This window comes from Acinonyx jubatus, chromosome A1, assembly GCF_027475565.1.
Source record: "Acinonyx jubatus isolate Ajub_Pintada_27869175 chromosome A1, VMU_Ajub_asm_v1.0, whole genome shotgun sequence".
Lineage (NCBI taxonomy): Eukaryota > Metazoa > Chordata > Mammalia > Carnivora > Felidae > Acinonyx > Acinonyx jubatus.
The window spans coordinates 162,035,187-162,052,401 of NC_069380.1; the positions used below are offsets into that span (position 1 = coordinate 162,035,187).

Consider the following 17,215-nt stretch of genomic DNA (forward strand, 5'->3'; position numbering starts at 1 on the left):
TTAAAAAAAAAGAGGCATTGCTCTTGGGGCTCCAGGGTGGCTCAGTCAGTTGAGTGCCCCTTGTCAGGCTGGCTGTGTGCTGATACTGTGGAGCCAACTTGGTATTCTCTCCCTCTCTCTCTGCCCCTCCCCCACTTACAGTCTGTCTCTCTCTCTCTCTCAAAAATAAACTTAAAAAAAAAAAGAGAGGCATTGCTCTTCAGTTTGCTGTAGTCCTTACCACTCCCTTTTATTTCCCATACAAATGTATGTAAGCAGCCATTTATCTTCCTGCTTCAATATTTTGTTTCTTTTGTGTTAGAGTTAGGAGGAAAATTATATCTTGTACTGATGTCTATATCAAGTATGAGAAAAATGAGAAATGTGCATAGATACCCAGCATTTACAGTTACTCATGCATGTATGGTATTGGTTTGTGAATTTGAGGTTGTAAACTATGTAGGCTGTAACACAAGGCTCACTTGTATAGGAAAATTACTAAATATAAAACAGGAATTTGCTTGGGCCTTACAGAGTGGGTAGGATTGTCATAGGTAGAACAAAGTATGTTAGGGACGGTAGGAAGGTTAAATGGGTAAAAATCAAATTGTAATTTGTATAAAAAATAGATTCAGTAGCAAAACAATCATTACTCGGTTTTTGACTGGAGTAATTTGTGATGGTTTTGGTGACTTCTGAGGTTGCAGTGAATGGAAGGCATAAACAAATCTGAGAATTGTTTCAATGAAAGGACATATTATGTCTCCCCTTTCTCTGCCCTCTGTCTCTAAGACAGATAGACAACGTACTCAGATATAAACATAAATACCCAAACATACAATATGTGCACACACACATACAATCTTTACCCCTTTGAATTGTTCAGTGGATTTAAGTGACAGGGTAAGACATAATCTTGATACAACTGCCACAGTAAGTTAATTGCTAGACCATAATTGTACCAAAACATTCGGGTAATAGCATTAGAGATATTATTTTCCTTCAGGCAGGCACTTCTGGCATCCACAGGGTCATAGAATCAATAGAGAAGAAGGGATGAACCCTGGATGCCTTATAGACAGAATCAAAAGGTAACCTTTTCCATGGGATTGCCAGCCAGTCAAGGTCTGGCTTTTCAAATTACCTGGCAAGGTCTTCTGTTGTCATCTTATATCTACAAGCCCTAAGTGTAGTCTCCTCCAACCCGTATTCCAGTTGGAAAAAATAGTTTTAAAAAATATCGTTTTGAATAGGTTATTACCTGGCATCTTTCAGAATAATAAAATAAAGAACAATTTCAGAACTGTCCTTGAGTGCATTTGACTGCAGCATCTTCATGCACAGTGAGGCTCACTGAGCATCAGTTTGCTACACTTCACTGTACTAGAGGTAGTTCTCAATGTAGTCGTCCATTTCAATTATCTTATGCCAAGAAAATGAGTATTTTTTAAACTCTAGTGGCACAATTTCCTCTTTTACGTATTTTGTCTTAAAAGAAAATGTCACTTCCAAACAAAAGCAAATATTTAAATCTCTCCCTCACTCCTGTCCATCCCTATCTTTAAAAGATTAGATATCAGAGCAAAATAATTTGTAGTAACTGTGTAAATTTTTAAGATGTAGCCTGGCTGAGCTACTTCTGTTCGATACATAACATTTTTCTTAATAAACTGCTTGAAGCAAAATAGGAATTTCACAGGTGGTAAGTCTATTTTTCTCTCTTCAGATATAACTGCTGATTTCAAACATGTGCATTTGGGACCCATGGACAATAAAATTACTGTCTTGCAGATGCATAATAAATAAATGTTAAAGGTTGAAAGTATATGCAAAGCACACACAAAAGCAAGTGCTAACCAGGTTTTAGAATTCGGAAGTGTCATAGCATTTGCTGCAGTGGAAAGGGCCTAGATATTTTGAGGTTTTATTCTGTGGACACTCATTTCCATCTGTAAGGGACTCCCTTCCTTTCTTCTCTCCTTCGTCTGTCCCTTCCTTTCTTTGTAACTTGAACATGTGTGCTGCCCTAATAGTTACTGTCCCAGGTGCTAGGACACAGCCTCCCTCTATTAGTCTGAGAGGTGTTAAAACAGGTTGTTTTAACAGAAATTTATTTTCTCACCATGCTGGAGGTTAGAAATTAGAGATCAAAGTGTTGGCTGGTTTGGTTTGTGCTTGGGCCTTTCTCCTTGGCTTGCAGACAGCTGTCTTCTTGCTGTGTCCTCTCATGGTCTTTCCTCTGCGGACATTCATCCCTGGTGTCTCTTCCTCTGTTTATAAGCATACCAGTCATATTGGATCAGATCCCCAACATTATAACCTCATTTAACCTTAATTACCTCTTACAGTCTCTATCTCCATATGCAGTCACATCCTAAGGTTAGGACTTCAACATATGAATATGGGAGATACATGCTTCAGTACATGTCACACCCTAATACGAGGTCCCTGCTTTGGAGAGGCTTATGGAATAATAGAAGGAGATAGAGAAGGGAACAAAAGTATGAATCACTTGACCAAGGATAAGTCACCTTACCTCTCACCTTCTCAGCATTTTTCCTGTAAGTGATGGACTGGGTGAATAATATCTAAAGTTCCTAGGTCTGATGGTCTGTGATTCCTAGTCTGTGACTAAAATGGTGCCCAACACACAGCGTGAAGTAAATATGGAGAATGGGAAAAGACTGGGCAGGGGAGATAGCAACTGAATGGTTTCTACTCCCTCTCCAGGAGCTACTGGGATGACTGTGATCATTCCCCTTCAGTTTTCTAAGAATGGTTCCCTGTCTCCCACGTATTTCAGGCTGTTGGTGATTTTAATTAATCAATCACCTACCAACTTTGTATTCTGAAGGAATGAAGTAACATTTAACAAATTCTAAATAGAAAAAAACAAACCCCAAACTCTCTCCTGGGAGCTGAGTAGACATTTTGTTGCCTGAATTTAAGGACTGAGTCCCTGAAAGAATGCCCATGTACCACCAATCAATAAAGTTACTTCTCCCCTACTATAATATCAAATGCATGCAATGGAAACCCTTAGTGTTGCATATTCTGTGATATATATATATATATATATATATATATATATATATATATATACACACATATATATATGTCACATTTTCATAAATTGTGATTCCTTTCTGAAAATGAATTTTCCTTTTTCTTTTTACCTTTTATCCAGTGTGAAGTAATTTAAAAAACCCATTAACACATATTGCCATGTTAATTGGATGATATTCTTCAAGGTCAAGAAACTATCAATAGATATTGAATAGTGACTATAAATAAACTCATCACAGTAATTAGATTTGTCAATTAAAATTGGGAACAGCTAGCTCTTTATGACTGGATTAAAGGTGGATCACTTTGGGAAAATAATTTTACTCAACATAATAGATAAAGATTGGATGATGATCTCATATGCAAGTTTGACCCCATGAGTGAAATAAGCTTTTGATTTTTTTTCATATCAACAGATTCAGAAACTCTCGCACGTGTGGATGCTGCTGAATTTTCTCTAAAAATATTTTAAAAAATTGAAATAAGTGAAAACTCCAACATAATATTTACAAGACACTCAAATAGCAAGATCTAACATTTGTTAAGAACTTGGTCTGTGCTAGCTTGTGTACTAAAAGTTTAACGCATTATCTTTTTTATTCCTTGTAAAAACCACATGGGATATATGATTGTCTTTTTTTTTGCAGGTAAAACTTTTCCAAGGTCATTCATACAACTAATAAGTGCCAGAGCTGGATTAAAATTTAGGTCCATCTGACTCCAAGCCCAACAGTCTTGTCACCTCTCTGCATGTCCATGACTAGATAAATACTTTAATTAGTTTCAATTTGTTCATTATTCTCTCCAAGTGAGAAGGTTTTTGGTGAAGAAAAATATAACCCTTGTTGTTTTAGTTTTAGCAAATTTGGCAAGGTTATTCTGAAAACCAGATTGCATAATTTATTGCATAGTTCCTCCTTTTTTAATTTGGATATTTTACAGTATATAGAAATTTGTGACTACCATTTGCATTCAATTTTGTTGGTGACACAGGGCTATATATTTTCCCACATGTTCTTTCTTTATAAGGGGGTCTAAATTGCATAGCAACTTTGGCATCACTGGTCTGTGGACGTCAAGTGTTTTTATGTATGGAAGAGAGGTGTGACTGTTAATGTTTGATGCTGCCAAAGTGATATATTCACTCAGCAAATGATCACTAAGGGCCAATCATGTGCCAAGACCTGGTCTAGGTGCTGGCAATATAGCAGTGTGAGCAAAAGAAAAAAAATTCCCAAATTCAAAGAATTTGTTCTGGGGGTAGAAAGGCAGAACCAGTGTGTGATCTCAGAGCTGTCTGACCCCAAAGTGCATACTTTACCGGTAAGCTATTCTGCCTTTATATCCACTGAGTCACTTTTTTTTTTCTTACATAAAACAAATACATTTGGTGTGTCTGTGTGGGGTGTAAAAGTTTGGGGGAGGATATAGAATGTATGGGTGATGGCTGGGAAGCAGTCTACTAAGCTACGTCTGTCTTAGTTTATCAAAGTGTGACACTAACTACTGACATGTGAAAGCATGATGCAGTAAGGCATGGTTAATACTTTCTGATTGTTGCAGAAAAATGTCTAGAGTTTTTGGTGTGCCAGATCCCCATAGGGAGTGGCCCCCAAGAACATCTGTGACAAGTGAGGGATTATTATATAGAGTAGTTGTCAATGCTGATAATCACCTTGAACACCAACCAAGTTCTTATTTATTATTTTAATAAATATTGTTATTGAGTAATCCTTCTGTTCTAGGTTCCAGATAGTGGAGATAAGCAAAGATTTGGGGAAATGACAGAATGGAGCATATATGGCAATTATCAAGTATTTTGACATGGATATAATATTGACTGGAAGTGTAACCAAAAATAAGGCTGAAGAGAATAGAGTGTGTGCTGTACTAAATAGTGTTTGATCTTATGGCAGGGAATATGATCATTCATGCTTCTCATACTGGGAACCAGACATCACTGGGAATATATTGTTGATGCTAAGTGGTACAGAGGCTGATATATAAAACTGTTCTTCCTGTAATACCAATTTTTTTCTTGATTACCCCAAGGAAAAAAATTAAAAATATTAAACATGGATACATTAAAAAGACACATGCAAAGTCTATATGCATTTTAACTTTTATATCTATTTTTGAAGTATGCTACACATAGAGAAAAGTGAACATATATGTGTAGAGATGGTAAATTTTCACTGATAACAGCCAATATGCCATCAAGAAATAGAACATTACAAGCACCCTGAACCCCTGTGTGTACTTTCTTGGTGTCTACCTCCTTTGATCAAGAGTAAGCATGCTCTCCTGACTTCTAAAAACACAAACTTGTTTTACTTGTTTTGAATGTTAGAGTCATGGAACCATACAGTGTGTGCGTTCTTTTGTGTGTGTCTGGCTTCATTCACTCATCGTTACGGGAGAGTCATCAACATTTTCTGTATAGTTGGAGACTATTCATTCTCTTGGCTGTATAGTGGTCGCTGTGTGAATATACCACATTTTGTGTATACAGTCTGCTCTTGATGGGCATTTGAGTAGTTTACAGTTTTTGATTAATACAGATAGATGTGATATGACATACAATTCTGTCTTTTCAGGGACATGTGTGTGCACTGCTAAGAGCCAAGTTGCCAGGTGATACATTTGTACATGTTTGGCTTTAAAAGATAGTTTTCCAAAGTGGTTGTTCAATTTATACTCACACTAGCAGGATTTAGAGTTCTGGTTGCTCTAAATTCCTTGATAAAATTTTCCATCATTTTAATTTTAGTCATTCTAATAGGTATGCAGTAATACTTGATTGTGATTTTTAATTTGCATTTCCCTAATGAAAAATTTCATATTTTTTGTCATTGAGATATTCTCTTTGGTTAAGTGTTCATTCTTGTCCACTTTTTAATTGGATCTTTTCTGTTTTTATTTTTTTTTTCTCAGTGATTCTTAGAGGTTCATTATGTATGCTGATATTAGCCCTTTGCCAAATATCTAAATTAATAGTATCTTCTCTCAGACTATGTGTTGACATATATATATATATATATATATATATATATATATATATGCACACACACACACACATATATATGTTTAGCTAATACATAAAACTTCAATAAAATACTGCTCACAAGAAGTCATTTTGGGTTATGCCCCAATCAAAGGATGAAACTTTTGTCATGTATTTGCTCCACTTCTGGGTCCAAGTACCATATATTCCAGCCTGTCCTGGCTTCCTTTCAATCCAGAAAGATTTGAGAAGCAATGGACAAGGCTAGATTAATAATGCTTGCTAGTATACTTCACAGTCTCAGGAATATAGAGTTATATTAGATTTTGGAATCTAGAGAGTTAGAATGTAGAATATATATATATATATATATAATGTATATATATATATATATACATATACATTTATTATGTATATATACACACATGTATTATGTATATATATGTGTGTATATATATATATGTGTATATATATGTGTGTATATATATATATATATATATATACACACATATATATATGTAGTTTTTAGAAAATGGTGCATTTTTTGTTAGTAGACATGTGGTATGTTTTAAATCCTAGAATGACCATCACTATTGTTCTCTTGAAGCCCAGTCATAAAGGTCATTGATACCTTGGCCCATATCTTTTGTTTGTACACAGTGTAAGTACCTTTTTCTTTCTGTCACTCCTCCTCACTCTTTATTTAAATATACATATCAGTTAGGAATGCATTCTGCTGTGAATAACAATTTAAACCCATGATGGTTTATTGGTTTCATGAAACAAATTCAGGGGTGAAAGTCCAGAGCTGGAGTAGCAGTTCAGGATGGTTAGAAGGGACCTGGTTGCTTTCCATTTTTGCACTTTTCTCTCTTTTAGCATGTAGGTCTTTGTCCTTATGCTTCCTGACTCAGGGTCACAGGATGGCTGCTGAACCTACAGGGAGGGAATATGGTATTCAGGCAGGAAGAAGCCAGAGAGCAAAAGAACTAGTAGGCTAGTTCCTAGTAGGCTTTATGTTCATATTGGAAAATTCTGGGGACTTCTGTCCATTTCTTATGGTCTGAACTCTGACATATGGCTGCACCTGGCTCCAGAGCAAGCTAAAAAGTGGGGTATTTTTGCTTTTTAGCTCAGAGAGCAAGGAGAGCAAGGACAGAGGACTGTGAAAGGGATATAGTCCCAAGAACAGGTCAGAGAACCTTCACCTCCCTTCTTTCTTATCTTCTTTTAACTATTGGTTATTGTTATAAGAGTATTGGAGGCTTAGTAAGAATACTTGAGAAATATTTAACATCCTAAACAGTCACTATAGACATCTCAGCTTTCATTTCCTAGTCACTTCAGAAAACAAGACTGGGGTCTCAGTGTGCTCATTGGGGTGTCACTGCTCACAGGCGGTCTCAGTGGACAGAGGTAGGTAATACACACACACATTCCATCTGTATTTATGTCTGCATGTTTATTATGAAATAAGTGAGCTCACATTGATATATTTAATTCCAACCCCACATCATTCCAGCTGTATCTTTTTTTCCCCTCTATTTGTCAGCCCTTTTCCACCCTGAGTAACCTGACTCACTCCCTTTGTCCTCTACTTACTTGCTTATTTCATCAATCTGTCTGCAACCAATCTCCTAGCTTACCACTTTCCTCTTCCATCCCTCTGGATGTCTTCCTAGCTTTATTCGGCCTTTAACATCATGTGCCAGATTTCTCCCTCACATGGACATGACATTCTCCTGCTTGAGCTCAGACAACTATGCTAGGCTGCTCATCTGTTCTCGCTCTCTTCCTGCTTCCTAGAGGAAGCAGAATGCTGCAGCTTCTCACTGGTTCAGCGGACCATCTGCACCTACATTGATGGGCCCCGTCAGTTATTTTTGGACTGAATTTTGCAGGAAAAGAAAAGAAGGAGAGAAGGATATGAAAGAAAGTTATTTGCATTTTTATTGTATGCTGTTTTCTGATGTTAGAAATTTTACATTTTCTTTAAGTTTACTTGGTTAATATTTTTTGGATGATTTAACATATTATTTTAAGGTTCAAATATGATGCCTACAGAGATACTGAAAAAAATAGTTTTCCTTTTAGTTACGGAATTAATTGGACATTGATTTTGTCTTTTAATGTCTAAAAGGGGCAGATCTAAGCTAATTTTTTCCATGTTATTGCAATATCACATTCCTTTTGTTTACTTGTGGCTCCTCTTATCCCATTTCTGTTTCCTTTTACTTGTATTTCCTTTTACTCTTTGCATCTCTTTCTATAGTCCCTCAAATCCTGCCACCAGAGATCACAACCCCTGCCAACTCTGGCCTAGAATGCCCTTTGCTCTCCCCTCTGCCATCCTCTGAATACTCTCTCTTACGCCTTGAATAATTGTCAACTAGGTTTTAGGCAATCAGGCTGAGTTATTCACAGTAATGAATGCCAAATAAATCACAGATATGTAAGGCTCTTCCTAGGAGAGGTTAGGGAAAGAGAACCCTCTGAGTCTCTAAGATCTTCCAGTCCTAGCTTTCAGTCTGCAGTCGAAGTCAGCAGAATTATTTTTTCTTATTCTTCTCTGGGAGGTGACTATCTTACCTTAAGCAATGTGACTTTCTACTCCAATAGATTTCTACTCTTGGAATGCACTGGTCCAAAAAGGCTTCCCCTAACATCTAGGTCAAATATTTTATCTGTTGGAAAAGATGAGTTTAGAGGTTCCAGAAACAGGGGCGCCTGGGTGGCTCATTCTGTTAAGTGTCTGACTTGGGCTCAGGTCATGATCTCACAGTTTCTGGGTTCGAGCCCCACATTGGGCTCTGTGCTGACAGCTCAGAGCCTGGAGCCTGCTTCAGATTCTGTGACTCCCTCTCCTTCTGCCCCTCCCCTTGCACTCTGCCTCTTTCTCCCTCAAAAATAAATAAACATTAAAAAAAATTTAGAGGTTCCAGAGACATCCCAGGTCGGCTCCCTCAGTCCTTTTGCTTTGAGTCTGCTCCCCCAGATAAACAGAAACATGCTTCGCTTACGCGTTGGGAACAGTCATGGATGTGAAGCACTTTGCGTTTATGTCTCAGTAAGATACCATGGACATGCCAGTTACTCATTTTATTACTGTAGGTTTTATGTTACAATACTACTTACATTTTCTAGTAGATTTCCAGTCTTTGAAGTTCTAGGGCACAGTTCTCAGACCACAACTTAAAATACGTAGGGATTAAGGGACTAAAGTGATAAAGATGAAGTTTAATGAAAATGAGTTGGAAGGGCTAAAGGACAGTGAATAGGTTTCCTCTCCTCTTGATTCCCAAGCAGATGCATGTGTGAGGAACTCTGTTTTAGAAGGTTGTGTATGTCCTGAGTAAAGTCAGAGAAAGTGCTAAAATGATGTGGTTATAATTAGGAAGTGGTTGGGGTTGGGGAGGGATAGAGAGTATATAATATGTTTGTGAGCTGAGTGATTTTTGAAACCACCTTCAAGGTGAAAGTAATAAGCCAACCCTATGTCAGTCTTTCTGGAACTTATAGTCAACTCTTGATTATGTGAGAGAGCAGTGGAGTGGATAATTAGCAAAGAATAGATAGTTCTCTATGCTTTTCTGTTAATGTGGGCAAGAGGATGATTGGTTCAGGTTAATAGAGGGGAGAGAGAATCTTTTTTTTCTCCTCAACCTTCAACACTTCTTTCCTTCTCATTTTATTAAACTATAACTTTATTTCTCATTTCACAGAAGTAATCAGGAGAGAAATTCTTTATTGTCCTATCATCACATCATTCAACACCCTACATCTGTACACAGAAACTCCACCTTTCATCTTGCACTATGGATGAAATGTATCTAGTTGTTGCAGCCCCCTCTTTCTCCCCGCCACCCCTACAACTTACTCTTAAGACCCTATCCTCTCTGGCCTAGTCAAGGGTGTTGTTCTAACAAATCTTTTCCTTATCATTTCTGGCTTTTTACCAGAGTATTCCAATGAATAAACATATAAGCTTTCTCCTATCTTTAAAAAAAATAACAATAATAATGAACCCCCCAAATTCCCTTCTCTCCATTTATTGATTCTTCTTTTGCGTAAAACTACAAGAAAAGGCTGTTGTATACATACTGTATACTTTTTGGCCCATGATGATGACCTTGAAACCACTCTCATAAAGCACTTCTGAGTACATAAAGCCACATCTTTTATGTGGCTAAATGGGATGGTCACTTATCACCTTGTCTTACTCAGCCTCTCAGTATCATTTTAATCAGTTAAACACTTCCTCACTCCTAAAATACTGTAACTGATTTCTAGGATGCCCCTTTATCCTGGTTTCCTACATCACTAGAGATAACCTTCTTAGTCTCTTCTTCCGTCCTTTAAAATTTGGAGTGCAATTGCTCATTGTTGTTTTCATTCTTGTGGCTTTAAATACTATCTCTGTGCCAAGGACTTCTTTACCCACATATAAACAGCTTGGTTTTATTTATTTATTCAACTTTCTCAAGGCCCCTGATCATACTGGATTTTTAGTAATTCTTCCCTGGCCAGCCTCCATAGAAGAGTGAGTCTCCCCAGTCACTTCCTATAGTCTCTGATCTTCCTTTTACTCCTCTGCCTTAAGCAATATCTGACATACTGTATATTTACTTGCTAAAGTTTAAATAAGAATGTAAACTTACTGAGCCAGCATCTTTAATTTATTGTCTACTGACTCCTAGCACCTAGAACAACACCTGTCACCTAATAGGTACTAAGTAAATATTTACTGAATGGATGGATGACTGGATGGTAACAGGAACAAACATACTTCTTATTTTGATTAAAATTGTAAGGGCTGGAGTTGTATCATGTTTGTGTAGCAGTATGAGAAGGCGGGAGAAGGACATGTTGTGAGAAGAGAATGGAGGCCAGAGTCCACATGTCAGCTGGTTAGCACCAAACCAAACTCTTGGGAAAGGAATTCTAGCTCTGTCTGAGTGGTGATGAAGTGATTCATGCAGCATTAAGATGGGTGATAGACTTTGTTAGGCATCAGGGTAACCCATTAGGATATCCTCATGTGGGGGTGGGTAACGTGAGATGTGCTAGGTGGAAGAAACAATTTCTAGGACTGACTGGCCCCATGAATTCTTCAAGTCTATTTGTCACAAACTGTAACTTCTTCAATAATACATATTTTTCAAAAAGATGAGGGGCTAACGTTCTTTTCTTAAGAAGTGTTTCTGGCTTACAAAGAGAGGCAGCAGAAAAAATAACAACACATTATGTATATGAAAATCAGCAGCTGCAATGCGATGAAAATAAGGCAATGGGATTTTTAAATTAAAAATATTCTAATTTCAAACCTCCTGTCTCTTACTATTAAAAAATTCTCTAAGGCAACAAGATATAGCTATAAAAGCTCAAAATCTGTTTTAATCTTAGCTCTACTGCAAAACTAATGGAATAGCAGAATGGGGAATTACTTATGTTCTCATTACTTTAGTTGTTTTTTTTGTTGTTGTTTGTTTTTTTGTTTGTTTTGTTTTTTGTTTTTTGTACATTGAGGATGCTGGACTGGAGTAGAGTTAGCAAATATATTTCATCTGCTGTTCCAACTGTGATCTATTGGTAAAGGCAGCCTGGAGCGCTGTGTGGATAAGCTTTGGAGACCACACCTAGGCTCTGCGAAAAAGAAAGTTGAAATTGATTGGTGCTGTCTGCCCTGGGTTTAGAAAAGATGAATGGCAGAAAGTATGCACTGTATCTTTGCTATCCTGCACTATACAGTGTATGAGATATATTCAGTTCTAAAATTCAGTGATGAGGAATGCCTAGTATGTTATGTGCAGTCTTTGCAATGAAGGCGATGATAAGATTTTATATGTAAGATATTAAAATACTATTTTTAGTGTATGTTTTTGGAGAATCTGAATATGTTTCATAACCATTTCTCCTAGGGATTTATATATTAGTCATAATATTTTTACATTGTGTGCTAAGTGCGACATGATAAGTCTATATAAGCAGCATATTGAAATAGTATTATTTTGCCATGGAAAACTCAAGTTAGCATAATGAATATAATTTTTTTATAGATTGCCATTTAATTTCAAAATAATTTTGCAGTTTTTCCCACTGGTTTTTCCCACTTGTAGGTTCATAAAAACCTACAGGAAGTACTGTTTTACCATCCAGGAAATGAAGCATTTCAGCTACAATCTTTTCAAACTACTATAGAAACTTCTAGAAATCAGTGATGCTGTCTATGTTAAAAGAAATATAAGGATGAGATATAAGGAAAACTAGAGATATTTATAGAGATTTCAATTTTCAACATGGGGCCTTCTTCAGTTTGTATTTCTTAGAGCAATTCTTCTCTGCCCTCCACCCCCAACATGCCATGTAAAAGAAATTGGAAATTTTGGGTCAAGCATATGGGTGTGATATAATTTAATCTCTTTTTCAAATAAAGTACCGGAATAACTGGATGAAAAATACCATTATGTTTTGAATGTTTTTGGCGCTAGCAAATGTAAATGATCACAAGAAAGAAGTAGCAGTTTATAAGTGTGTGTTCTTAATGTAACTATTAAGTGTGTTTTAATTCATTCTTCAAAACTGGCACTGAATTTGGCACTTAAGTTCTTACAATTTTTGAATAGAAATAATTTAAATAGGACTTTCAATAAATGTAGTCTGAAATACATTATTCTATGTATAATCCTGGAATTATCTGTGATGTTTGAGTGGCCTGTACTTATTTTCTTTAATTTCTTTTTTTTTTTTCATTTTTACATTTATTTATTTTTGATATAGAGAGACAGAGCACAAGTGGGGGAGGGGCAGAGAGGGAAGGACACAGAATCAGAAACAGGCCAGGTTCCAAGCTGTCAGCACAGAGCCTGATGCGGGGCTCGAAGTCACAAACCCTGAGATCATGACCTGAGCCAAAGTCAGATGCTTAACTGACTGAGCCACCCAGGTGCCCCTTTTCTTTAATTTCTAAACTTGATATATAATGAAGGGATTTTTTTTTTTTTTTTTTTTACTGAAAAAGACAGGGGCGCCTCAGTGGCCTAAGTGTCCAACTTTGATTTTGGCTCAGGTCATGATCTCATGGTTCATAGGTTCGAGCCTCATGTGGGACTTTGCACTGACAGTGTGGAGCCTGCTTGGGATTCTCTGTCTCCCTCTTTCTCTGTTCCTCGCCCCTTGCACGCTCTGTCTCTGTCTCTCTCTCTCTCTCTCTCTCCCTCTCTCTCTCTCTCTCTCTCTCTCTCTCTGAAAATAAATAAAGGAGCTGAAAAAGGATGTTTAGAAATCATCTAATTCAATTTTCTCATTTTCTTTTCCTCTTCTTTCTTTTTCTTTATGTTTGATGTGATTTCTATATTCATCTTGATCATTTGTTTTTCTTTTGTTTTTCCATTATCTCATCTTGCTCTAATTATTTTAGAATAAATACAATGAAACAAGCCAGAGCCCACTTTCTAGATGAAGCTTAGTGTCAGCCAAACATCTGGTTCAAAGTGAAATGTCTTAAATTAACCGAACAGTGGTTTGCTTTCACACCCTGGCCAAATTGTTTGATTTTAGTCTGGACTGCGTTTATGGTTTTCCACTTAGACTAACCGATTTAGTCCTTTTAGTAAGCTGATTTGATCAACTGAGTTTATTTTGCTCACATCACTGTAATTTCCAACTAATTGCCTCAAGGTGTCTATGGTCTGCAAGTAGCTCAAGGGCTTGAGGGTGTTTTGTTGTTGTATTCTTTACAAAATATTTATTTTTGAGAGAGAGAGAGAGCGCACGTGCTAGTGGCAGAAAGAGGGGGGGAACATAGAATCTGAAGCAGACTCCAGGCTCAGAACTGTCATCACAGAGCCCCGTGTGGGGTGCAAACCCATAAACCGTGAGATCATAACCTGAGGTGAAGTTGGACGCTTAACTGAGCCACCCAGGCGCCCCGTGTTGTTGTTCTTTTTTCACAAAGCTGTCATCTCCTGCTGGACAGGTCCCCACCATGTTCATCTCTGTTTCAGCATCTTTGACAGTGCTTTCTACCCAGTAGGCTCTCAGTATTTGGTTTATTTTAATCTCTGCATATTCTCTTATGATGTTTATTTGAGATACAGGTTAAGAGGTCTTAGCATGAATTAGGACCTCACTCATGTGGTTCTGCTATGAATTCTCTGGAGTCATAGTTGAATCACTTGGATATTCTCCTCAGCTCTTTCAAAGTGTTCCCAGATTTTGACCATCGTTGAAGATTTCATGTTAATGGGGACTCCATCTTGTATCTGAGATTCTTTCAACAGTTGCAAATACCCCTTTCTTGTCACTGTTTATGTTTTAGATTTATTGAAACTCCAAAATTGATTTTTCACGGAGTATTATCGATATGCTCATAGATGAAAATTTCTGAGTAAAGTGTACCTTAGGGAAATGCAGGTAATTAAACCCGAAATCTTTTGTCAATGATAAGCCAGTACAGAGGGAGGAAGAGAATGCTGGTATTTAAGAACACTGAAGGAAATGCAGAAGTGGGAATCTTGTAGTCATTACAGGGAATGTCAAAAATGGATGTTGACAAGCCTCTGCCTTTTACATATGCGGAAATTAAATCAAAGAAAGATTAAATATTTTGTTCAGGATGCACACTGTTTGTGACTGAAGGATCTTCAGGCTCCTATTCCAGTGCTCTTTTGATGCTGCTGTTCTGGGAGGTAATTCCTAAGTTCCTTAGGAATGTTCACAGCTCTCCGTCTCTATTCCTGCCCTTTCTTCTGTCTAGAGTAAATCAGAAATTGCCGGGTGACCCTAAATCTTTTACTGAAACTATTAAAAGAGAAACAGTGGAAGATCGTGCTGAGCTGGGGATGGTTAAATGTGGGAGACTGGGTAAGAGCTAGTAGTGAGTGGTTAAACCTGAAAAACGTCATAGGTCATGTTTATCTGATATTTTCAAAGTTGTTAAAAAAAAAAAAAACTCACCAAGTTGCATGGGCTTTTACAGCAAAGCCTAACCTTCCCATAACCATCAACACTCTCCAGCAATGATTTTCTTCCTTATTCTGTTATATAGGAGTGCATTCCAATTTAAGGCACTTTAACTGTCAGAAATATCAGAAAGGGCTTTTGCACTTTAAGCAATCTTCCCGAACCCCTCTCCAGTAGACACACAGTGAGAGCAATTTTCGAAGCAATCCTTGTTGTGCCTTCCCATTGCCCTTTCACCCCAGATGTAGCTTTCAGCTAATTAGCTCTTCCTGACATCTAGATGAGAGTTATAAGGTGCTCTACCTAGAGAGGTAAATTGGGGAGGTCACACAACTCTAGCCTTGGTGGGATTTATTTGTGAAAGCCATATTTTGTTTGCTACTTGACACCTAACTTTTCAGTTGCCCAAGTGCTCACAATTTCAAGGTTCCAATGAACTGAATGAAACTTAACCATTTTAACTTCAGGTCAGCGTCTTTTCTCTGCGTTTGCCTCTTATCCTTAGGTATTATCGGTCCCAATTGTAATGAAATCCATTTTTATTTTGCTTTTTAAAACTTTGAAGAAATATTGAGTGTCAGGAAAGAATCACTACACTTACTTTATAGGCACGTTACTTAAAGATTAAAAGGCAAAGAAAGAACCAGGACTCTCAATATTTTCAGCATACAGTATGCGTTGGGTGGCATCAAATCAGAGGACCACGCTCTGCTAGACTTTCAGAGAGGAATGAAGCCAATTAATGTACAATCACCAGCAGCAGTGCTTTATCTGAAGGGTCTTTTACAATGAAACTTTTTAACAGGGTAATTGTAGACATCTGCTTCGTGTACCTTAGCAGCAACATAGCCAGTATTTGCTAAGATCTTCTGAGCATTTACAGCTTTACACAAAAGGACATATCGGCAATTCTGTTTTCTGTATAATCGGCAGACTATGCAAAATACTGAGCTAGAATTCAGCATTGTTGTAGAAATGCTCAATGTCACCAGAGCGATTGACTCGTTCCACCTGGCTTTCAGACATTTGGAGAAGCAAAACATATGTACCTTAATTGCAAAATGTGGGCTTAATGAACATGCAGGCGTTATGTTATACCAAATGCAACAATCGACATGATGGCAAGCTGCTTAAGAACATGTCACAATGTTTGGTTTTTAAGAGGTTTGCCTTTGGCAATGTTTCAGAGAAGAATGTGTTCCTTACATTTGCAGTCCTGTGAGCCAATAATAAAATGTTCAGCATATGAAACTGGTATTTATTTTAAATTGCTATGTCAATATTTTTGTTTAAAAGCAGGTTTGATTCCCTGTGTGGACTTTGTTGAAGCCTTCTATCACTGCTTTTTATTTGAGTTTGATTTAGCTTCTTTTCCCCCTGATTTTGTGTTTTGCAGAATGGCTTGCATGAAAGCCTTCTGATTGGGTTGAGGGGGGATAAAGTTGCTATGTGAATTTCAAAGCCCAGAAAATGTAAAAAAGAGCAACACTTGCTGAAGGCATCAGAGAAGTGAATGCAATCAAGCAGTGTTGGTTCTGTGACCTTGAAGCTTCCCAGAATAGCTACCACATTTGGAATAATGGGAGCCCCGGATTCAAATGCCTCGGGATGACCTCATCACTAGCAGCCCCCTTCTTCCTACTGTGATGTCTCTAGGCTTTATGTCAATGTTTAGTCCGTTAGCAGGAATCCAGAAAATCAGGCTTTTGTTTTCAAAAATACAAAATAAAGGCAGCCATTATGGAATATTTCATAACTGATTTAATCCTAATGTGATGTCAAATCAAATTTCCCCTGCAGTTGAGTGCATGCTTTATCTACCACGAATACCATTGCTCTGTGGATGCTGGGTGCTCTTCCAATAAATTGTTGGGCAGTTCTGTTCATGAGCTCTCACAATTCTCCATACCAGGCACATTTCTGTGGGGTAATTAAAACAGTCTTTTTATAACAGCAGTATGAAACAGTATGCATCATCTATACACACTGAGTTGAAAAAATATTGTATTCATAAATTAAATTGGACATTTTGAAAGGTTAACGCAAAAAGCTACTTTGCTCTTGGTAATCAATAAGGAAAAAAGGATTTCAGGTAATTAAAATCTGTGAAGTGAACATTTCTCATTTGGAACCTATTAAAAAGAATATAAGCAGACAGAGGCAAGAGATAAATATGGAAAACAAGTGCTTCAAATTTTTGTTAAA

At 37.3% G+C, this 17,215-nt stretch overlaps 1 long non-coding RNA gene across 1 annotated transcript in view; it reads left to right on the forward strand.

The window, feature by feature from the left end:
- The window catches only part of LOC128316313 (uncharacterized), a 132,196-nt gene that overhangs the window by 99,437 nt on the left and 15,544 nt on the right, over positions 1-17,215 (forward strand). The gene's annotated exons all lie outside the window — the stretch shown is intronic.